Here is a 10,161-nt window from a genome sequence, read left to right on the forward strand (position 1 = left end):
AGACCAGCTCAGATTGGGTCTCTATCTCAAGGGTCTCTTTGATAATGAGACCCGTTCATTAGGGGGGTATGTTAAGGAAAACAAATAGACCCGTTGTTGGTGATAGAGATTCTGTTATGTATAAATTGATTTTTAGAAGGGAAAGAGACCCGTTACTTCAGATATGGGGTCTTTTTAGTGCCTTTAAACAGACCCATAATGTCCATTAACGGGTCTCTTTGCTCTGTATTTTTTTAAAAAAAATTTAAAAATTATTTTTGCTTTTGATGTGGGTTACAATTGAATTTTGAAAGTTTTGTTTTCAATCTTCATGCAAATCATACTACTGGAAGTATATTGTAGTTACACTTCAAGTGCACTATAATAATAATAATGGGCTAAAGTAAAGTTAATGTGGTAAAAAAAAATCAACCTACATAAAATGCAAATTAAAATAAACAAAAAATAATATTGATGTTACTAAAATATACAATTACAATTACAACATTAAGGCTCAACAAGTACAATTGCTCAAGTTCTCCATTCTCTCTCGTTGTCTGAGAATTTTGTGAGATGAAATCAAGCAAATCTGAAAAAAAATACAAATAATGAATCAATATAAATAAGAATCCTACAAAAAAAACTTGTTTATAAATAAGTTCAATAAATAAAAAAAACAAAGAAATAAGATATACAAAAAAATATTGAAAGAAAGCACAACTTCACAAGCAACAATATTACAACCTACAGTACTCTGCATGTATTTTCATCTCAATTTACATCTAACCAAAGATTTATAATACAACAAGTCAACAAAACATCGAATACTAGAACTCGTATAATGATCATACAATCCAGATTGATTAATCACATATCCAACTTTTTTTTTTTTTTTTTTTTTGATGGGAAGCTAGCTAATTTTATTAAATCACATCTGAAATCTCTAACATAAATCAATGGAAGATTAGTACAATACAAGATATTACCATTAAAAGGGTCCTTCGATTTGAGATACAAAGCTTGCAGAGTAGTAAGACTCGTGAGACAAGAAGCACAAGGAGACCCGTTTGCAAGAGATTGATTACAGTTCAAAACGGCGTCGTTTAACGCAAATTGAGGAACGAATTTTTCGAACTCGGTCTGAGTTGAGATGTTCAAACAACCTTCAGAAATCCACTGAGCCTTGAACCCACAAGAGGTTTGAACCTTGAAGTTTGGTATGAACGAGTCGACGGCTGAGTCGTACGAGTTCCAGCATGACTCGGACGAGTTAGGTGGTGGGTAGAATGAGTGCCTTTTTAAGGGGAGAGAAATAGATTATTTTTACTCCGTACCATTTGAGTGTTTACAAAGTACATTTCTTATTACCATTTGAATGTTTACAGAGTTTTAAATCAAGGTGAGAAGCTAAGGAAGAGGAAGTGACGGCGGTGGATTGGTTTGAAAGCGAGGATGAGATTTTTAATTTGGAGTTAGGGTTTGAAGAGTGAGAATGACTTGAGTAAATATCAGGTGAAAGAGTCTTATAGGGACTAAGGAGACAAATCATAGAATATTAGAGTAGAATATTAAAAGAAAAAGTACTATACCAAATAAAAAAAAAAAAAGTAATAATTCAATCAAGAATAGATTTAAGAGACCCGTTAGGTTGACATCAGGTCTTATCTCTTTGTTTTTATTTTCCTAGTTTACATAAGAGACCCGTCATATTAAATGTTGGACTCTTATATCAAACAGATCCGTTAGTTAAATAACGGGTCTTTAATTAGGGATCTCTTTTTCAAGTTTTGTAGTAGTGTGGGACTGTTTCCATTATTTTTCTCTAAGGGGATTAGCCTAAAAGTCGTACTAAGTCCAGTTTGATCCATTTATTAGACTTAAGTTATTATTTAATTAATTAAATTAGCAAAGTCCTTTTAGTCATTATTTTTATTTATTTAACTCATACACAAGTCAAACAAACGGTTAGGAAAAAAAACACATAGAGTATGCACAGCAAATAATGTACAAGTAGTCATATAGTCATGATATGATGCAATGAGTTTACAACCTAACCATGGCTCTAGTTCTCTAAAGTTCGGGATATGGGTTAGTCAAAGAATGTCCATGGTTATGAGTCTGGATGCACCGCGAGGAAGCCTTACCTTTGGAAGGGTTGTCGCGTGTGGATGGGACCCCGCGAGTTAAACTCGCTTCTATGGTTTGGTGAATTCAACATTCTCGGATGTACCCTTCGTTGCCAAGAGCGTTCAATTGGGTAGATGGCGCATAAATTCTCAAAGGGTTATATCCATATGTACAACACATATGGGTTTCAGAAAATAAGGAAAAACTCAATCAGGAAGTAAAACAAAGCAAACAGAACTAGAAAACTAGTCGAAACAAGAAGGTAGATTTCTGGCTAGGTAGTGGAAGAATTTAGCGCGGGAAAATAGCTTCGTTGCTAAACGCTGGCCTCGTCGCCAGAAAAAAAGCTTGTTGCCTAGCGACAACGCCAACGTTAGGCGCCGACGCTGTTTTCTTAGCGCTAATTCCTACATGCCTCAACAGCTTTTTGTTCTTCAATTTTCCAGTTTTTTCGTAACATTATTTAGATTCTAGTTGTGAAAGATATTTCCCTAGATTCCTACATGTAAAAATCCTATGTTTTAGACTCATTACGGATGGTCTTTCCAATGAGAACCTTTTTATGCTTATGCCAATAATGTCAATCAAAATTACGCTCATGAAATACTTAGAAATTTTCGAGTCTCATCCACTCATTCTAAATCATTGCCAAAATAAATTTTAGGAATTAAAATAGAAATCGTCCCCAACGGAGTCGCCAAAAAACTGAAGGGAATATTTCAAGCTATCCCACACTTGAGCCCCACTGTGACCATACACTTAAGCATGGTGGCGTCCAAAGGGAAGGAAGCTAGAGTAAAAGAGTCGCCAACAAGTTTTAGGAACTTGTAAACCGCTCACAGGGTGAAGGTTACACCCATTAACAATCCAGGTAATCGTTAACTCCAATAGGTCTGGAACCATGACTGGAAGTTTGGGGATGAAGGTACAAATACAACCTAAAAGAGATTAAACTTGTCCTAATAATAGGCCACTACTTTATTCTTCTCGTATTCATGTGCGCTTTCTGACTAACATACAATCAATAGGTTTACCTTAAACCTGTTTACTCTATGTTGCTTGAATATTAATGCACAAATAAAACTATTATTGGCGATCACTTGAATTATTATCATATTATCCTAAACAAGATTATTAAATGTGATTACAAGTACAAATTCCTTTTAAATATACATAAAAGGTGTGATCAAGCAATAACAATAAATATAAACATCAAGAAACATAATAATAATAATAATAATAATAATAATAATAATAATAATAATAATAATAATAATAATAATAATAATAATAAACAACAACAACAACAACAACAACAACAACAACAACAACAATCATCATCATCATGATACTGACATGATACTAGGAAAGAAATAGGAAGCATTCTTTTAATCATACTTGATATTAGAAATATTAATCCTAAACATGATACATAGAAGCAATAAAACATCCTAACATGATATTAGGAATCAGTAAAACAATCTAAGCATGATTTCTATATCAAAAGATCAATAAAACAAAGTACTTACTTCGATGCCTCATACCTCTTTCTAATAACAAAATACACACGTTAGTAACTTCAAGGAAAATATTAAAAATCAATACAATTAAATCAAATAATCGAAGAAGAAATTAGGGACCAAACCCTCATAAATATCAAACCTTTCATGTCTAGGGCGAAGGGAACTTCGAACTTGGCTAGGTGTTTCTAAAGCTAATGTATGAGGAATTTTGAGAGAGGGAAGGCTTAGAAAAAGAAAAGAGAGAGAAAGCTTCTAGCTTTTAGAGAGGGAGAGAATATGTAGATTGTGTATAGATGATTTGAAAACAGGGAGATACGACAGAAAATCATATTCGAAATAAAACTCCTCCCGTCGCAAAAGACAGGAGCCAGCGCCTGGCGACGACTCCATCGTCTCGCGCTGGTCCAAAAGTCAACGCGTTTTTCCACGCGTAATTACCTTCAAGACCGGTTTCAGGTAATTATGCGTCCGAGTAGTTTTCGATATCAGATTTATATATTGTATTCTAAATAAAACATTCTTTTAAAAATATGATTAATAGGCCCTCCTCTAGATCATCGGGCCACCTTTGAAAATCATTGGGCCTAATTTAATTTAATCCATACCTTCCTCATAAGTCATCGGAATTGGGCCTATAATATATCATTGGAAAGCTCTTTTCAAGCCCAATCCAACTACACTATTATTGGACCTTTATTATGGACCAAAAAAAATTTAGCTAGCTATTTTTCATAAATAGGAGTGAGAAAAGAAATATTTTTAGAAAACAGAAAGATAAATATTTTAATAAAAACATCCTCATCATTAGACTTTCCACACTTTCACCTCGTTCGATAATCAAATGACGCGAAAGGTATTCATCACTGGGTCTGGTTTTGGAGAGACACATTTTGGTGTCTACCCACCCATTCCCTATAAATAGAGGCTTAATACGAGGCTTAAACAGACATAAATTAACCTAAGCTAAAACTCTGGCAGAAACTTTGTGAACTTGTGTGCTACCAAACCCTCTTATCCTACTCACCCCCTTTACACATGTTACTACGGTGGAGGTTCCCGGACAAGAAGGAGTCCATAAGTGTTCTAAACGAAGATCTAGCAAAGAGAAGTGGTAAAATCCCGAGCACTTAGATCAATCATATTTATTTTTCTTGTTTAAAAGAATAATCAATTAATTAGTGTTGTTTGATCATTTTAAAAGGACATTTAATTAATAAATTCCACATAGTATCTTGCGTTAAATAAGATTAAAATTGAATAATTAATTGATTGATTGATCACTTAAGCCAAGGAGAATCTTGTTTATTTTTGTTCCTTTCACAAATTTGAATTAAATAAAGAATAACTACTTTAAAATGTAATTCCTACGTGATTGATGCATGTAAATAAGAATAATGACTTTTGCAATGTAATTCCTACGTGAATTAGTGTTTGTAAATAAAATCAACTAACATAGTTCTAGGTATCGCGTTGCATATAATGTTTGGTGATGAAATTGTGAAAAATGAAGAGCTAGTAGAGACCGCACTAGGGCTAGAATATCGATTCCCCTTTAAAGGGAACGTTATTTTAGTACATTCGCTCCCGAACTCATTTCTGGTTTATGTAGACCAATTTATCCCATGAACTCCACATGGGAGAAAGGCACGGACGAGGTTTATGAGTTTTTCAAAAACTCATTGGCGACTCCCTACTTGTTTCTTATAAAAATCTTGATGACAAGATCAATTCTAATTCAAGGTCCCCCAAACAGTCAGGTTGAAATCCTAATACACCCTAACAAGTGTAAAGTCCTAGGCTTTTAAAGGGCCATGGGAATCTAAGGAGAAGGATCCCCTACGATGGGAACACCCTCCTTACACACATGGACGTTTTTTTTTCACATGTTAGTTTTCAAAAGATGGTAGGTTACTTTAAAGAACACAAGTACTAAATGCAGTACAAAATAACCTAAATGCAGGATTTATACATTTATATGAAAATAATAAAAGACTAAGATACCTTATTCAATTTTTAGAACTCAATATTCCATTTCAACTTGAACGTAAAATTCAACTTAAAATTTTTTCCATTTCTACGGTCTACCTTTACTAATCCCACGACATTTTACTAATCCCATAAATTTTGCTAATCCCACAAATTTCACATTCATTTTTCCTCCCATCTAAGGTAATTTATATGTGTAAATTCGTTTTTTTTTTAATACTATGTGATTAGGGGATTTTTATCCACCAAGCGCCGTTTGACAAGTGGACCAACCAGGTTCCGCCACGCGTCCTCCACGGACCACTTAAGACACGCCACGTGTCCACCCATGCCAAATGGGACAACCGGCCATCAAGGCCCATTTCAGTCTAGAAGCCCGATCGGCCCTAGGTTTACCTTAAACCTAGAGAGTTGCACGCTTCCCAAGGCTATAAATACTCGATTAATCCTCATTAATCAGGGGACCGAATAACATTACGGAACACACTAATAACCGGCTGATCTCGCTAGCAAAGCAGATTACCTACATTAAATACTCTCACCTAGAGAGACCTTATTACTTTAATTTCTGTATTAATTACTCCTTAATCAGGTACTAACTTGACCGTTGGAGGCGGAGCTCTCAGGAGTCTCCGTTATTTTGCAGGTACAGGCGTCCGGTTCCAGTCTCGGAATTGTAACTCTCCCGCAGGACATCAGAAAACCCCGAAACATTTGGCGCCGTCTGTGGGGAGAGTACTTCAGAGATGGCATCCAAGTCTGTACCGACCCCAGAAGAGAGGCGTCCCCTAGACGACCCTCAAGTTCAGTCGGACCATGATACCGAAAGTGAATTTGAAGTTGAAACTCATACAGCTCCAGACGGGACCCTAAGGGCCCGCCGTACCCGTCATACTGAAATAAGGGAACGGGAGTATCTTCAAACAGGAAGCGAGCCAGCAGGCGCACCGCTTGCTCGGCAACAGCCGACTGATGGGTCTGCTCCCATCACAAGGAACGAACTCATGACCTTCATGAGGGGATTCAAGGGAGAGATCCAAGAGTTGATCAACAAAAAACCGCCTGCTTCAGTCAAAGAGCAGGCGGCCAAAAAACCTTCCACTTCACTGAAGAGGAAGCCAGTTCAAGGGCGAGAGGCGACTCCCCATCCTAAATCTAAGAAGCGGGAGCCGTCTGCTCTTGATTTCACAAAACTCCGTTATCCTACGGGAAATAGGAAACCGGTTCGTCATATTCAGGCGGACGGGTCAAAGCAAACGTTCACAGATGCTCGGCACCTGCTAGAGCAGAAGAAGAGTGACCGATTATCAGAGTCGGCTTCTACTTCAAATTTTCAGGACAGTTTGCGAAATGCCTCGATGAGGCCAACTCAGTCGTACCATGAGAGTCAGTCAGGCGGCACCTCCCGTCAGTCTGGCTTTCATAGTGCGCAGGCGGTACCAAATTTGCCATTTGTGCCGCAACAACAATATTTTATGCAGCCACCTCCATTTGGTGGACCTGCAGCAAAAAACGTCCAACCTATGGACTGGCAGCTACGGCTGCTTAGACTTGGTGAACAGCCGTCGGCCTTCTCCAAGGAAATTATTGAAGCCGCTCAGCCGGCCAAAGTAAAAAATGTTTTAGTAGGCGCCTATAATGGCACTACTAACCCGGAAGACCATCTGATGGCATTCACCAACCTGATGTACCTTCAAGGGTTGGATGATCCCACTTGGTGCAAGTGTTTCCCAGCAACTCTCAAGGGAATTGCACAGCAATGGTTCGGCAACCTGCCGACTGGTTGTGTAAACAGTTTCAGGACGCTTGCTTACTTATTTGCCTCCAACTTTGCAATGAACATCCCTGCGAAGAAAACGACCCTTGATTTGGGAACAATTCAGCAGGGTGAAAAGGAGGGGCTTCGTTCCTACATCAGGCGGTTCAACCTGATGAGAATACAGATTCAAGGGTTACCGGATGAGGTAGCTTATACTGACTTTTTTAGAGGTCTCAAAGACGGGTCTACCTTCAAATTTGATTTAGTTCGAAAAAGGGTGGCGACTCTTCAAGAGGCCTTGATTGAAGCAGAAGCCTATATACAGGCGACTGATCTGTGTACAATGAAACAGTCGGACGGGAAGAGGTTCGACAATAGAGAAGGACGACAGAAACAGTCGTCCAACAAAGATGAAAAAAGAAAAGGGGTCTGGGCGGCTGATTCCTCTAAACAGCCGGCCAAGAAGAAAAAGGAATTCAAACCATACTCCCCAAAGTATGTGTTTAACAAGGATAACCAGTTTATCCTAAAAGAAATAAAGGGACGGCTCTCAATTGAGAAACCGCTCCCCATGAAGGGTTCTGCGAGCAACCGGAACCAAGACAAAATCTGTGCTTATCATGATGACATTGGTCATCACACCAACGACTGCATTAGTCTCATGCGGTACCTAGACCGCTTGGCTGATCAAGGTGATCTTGACACTTATGTCAAGAAATCTACGGGGAATACTTCCTCAAAAAAGCAGTCGGCCAAAAAGAATCAACAGGCCGACAGTTCCGATACAGATGATGCAGTCGTCTACACCATTGCAGGCGGCTTCTCAGGAGGCGGCCCCACTATTAGGGGCAACAAAGATAATATAAGGCGGTTAGATGTAAATTCCGTTCACCAAGAACGACCGTCCAAATATACATTTCCTGAGATTGTCATCACTGAAGAGGATCTAGGAGGAATAAGGGGGCCGCATGACGACCCTCTCGTTATTGAATGTAAAGTGGCCAACCAGAGAGTTGGTCGAATCCTCATAGATACTGGGAGCTCTTCAGATCTCATCAGCAGCAAATGTCTGTCAAAACTGAAATATCAGACGGACTGCATACATCCGGCCTCCCACCCTTTAATAGGGTTTGGAGGAGGAGTCGTCCACCCACTGGGACGAGTTGATCTACCCGTCCGCCTGGGCGAAAAAGGGGAAGGACGACACATGGTAGTCCGATTCCTAGTTGTAGAGGAACTCTCTGCCTACAACATGATTCTGGGTCGCCCAACCCTGAATAGTGCCAAGGCTGTTATAATCCCGTCACTTATGCTGCTTAAGTTTGAAAGGGACAATGGAACAGTCGGCTCCCTAAGGGGAGATCAGAGGATGGCCCGAGAGTGCTATCTCTCGGATGTCAAACCCACTGCTAAGGCCACTGGGTCAAGTGGAGAAAAAACAGACCTTGACAATGTCAAGGAAAGTGCGCCTGTTCAAGAAACAGGCGACAGAAAAAGAAAGGCGTCCCAGACAGAGTCCGCCAGAAAGGCAAGAAAATAGCAATCATTGGCAGAGGACCGGCCGGATGAGTTCCGCCCTCAGCCGGCTGGTGAGCATACGGACCTGATATTAGACGACTCCCGCCCTGACCGAACAATCAAAGTTGGGACGACTGCTCTGAGAAACCTTGGTGATGACTTTCACAACCTGTTGAAAGAATACAAGGACATCTTTGCATTTGAAGTCCATGAAATGCCAGGCATTAGTCCTGATCTGGCAGTACACAAACTCGCTGTGGATCCAAAAAAGAAGCCGGTACGGCAAAAGAAGCGGAACCATGGTGAAGAAAGAGGTCAGGCGGCCGCCGCCGAAGTCAAAAAATTACTTGATGCAGGGTTCATTCGGCAATGTTACTTCCCAGATTGGGTTGCAAATGTGGTACTTGTTAAAAAGCCGAATGGCACCTGGCGAATGTGTGTAGACTACACAGACTTGAACAAGGCGTGCCCCAAAGACAGTTACCCTCTGCCCAAAATTGATAACCTGGTCGACTCAACAGCCGGCCATGCCTTGATGAGTTTTATGGACGCCTATTCTGGTTTTCATCAAATTCCTTTGTGGAAGAAAGATCAGGAGAAGACGGCCTTCGTCACTGATCAGGGATTATACTGTTATACGGTCATGCCGTTTGGTCTTAAGAATGCCCCGGCTACATTCCAACGAATGATAAACACAGTGTTCTTTGATCAGATTGGGAGAAACGTCGAGGCATACATTGATGATATGATTGTTAAGACTAAACTTCAGAAAGATCATCTGACGGACCTCCGAGAAACTTTCGCCACACTCAGGCGGCACCATGTCATGCTCAATCCCAAGAAATGTGTATTTGGAGTTGAGTCTGGGAAATTTCTCGGATTCCTTATCAACCAGAGAGGAATAGAGGCGAACCCTGAGAAGGTACAGGCGGTCATTGACATGCAGTCGCCTCGTACCGTCCGAGAGGTTCAGAAGTTAACAGGTTGTCTGGCGGCCTTGGGAAGATTTCTAAGCCGATCAGGCGACAAATGCCTATACTTTTTCCAGGCAATTAAGAAAAAGGCAAGGTTTGAATGGGGGCCGGATGCTGAGGCCGCCTTCCAGAAATTAAAGGTTCACTTGCATTCCTTGCCAAGGCTGGTCAGCCCTTTGCCCAAAGAAAATCTCTACATGTACCTGGCCGTCTCTGATCATGCGTTAAGCGCGGTGCTCCTTGCTGAAAGGGACGGCTGTCAACTTCCGGTCTACTTTGTCAGTCACGTACTGAA

At 40.0% G+C, this 10,161-nt stretch overlaps 1 long non-coding RNA gene across 1 annotated transcript; it reads right to left on the reverse strand.

Annotated features, from left to right (window-relative positions):
• Nucleotides 1-336: 336 nt before the first annotated feature.
• Nucleotides 337-1,657, reverse strand: LOC110686782. The gene is made up of 2 exons (XR_002504294.1): nt 966-1,657; nt 337-568 (listed from the first exon to the last, which is right to left on the reverse strand). It is a non-coding gene; the product is annotated as an uncharacterized LOC110686782 (long non-coding RNA).
• Nucleotides 1,658-10,161: the final 8,504 nt, after the last annotated feature.

This window comes from Chenopodium quinoa, unplaced genomic scaffold (assembly GCF_001683475.1).
Source record: "Chenopodium quinoa cultivar QQ74 unplaced genomic scaffold, ASM168347v1, whole genome shotgun sequence".
Lineage (NCBI taxonomy): Eukaryota > Viridiplantae > Streptophyta > Magnoliopsida > Caryophyllales > Amaranthaceae > Chenopodium > Chenopodium quinoa.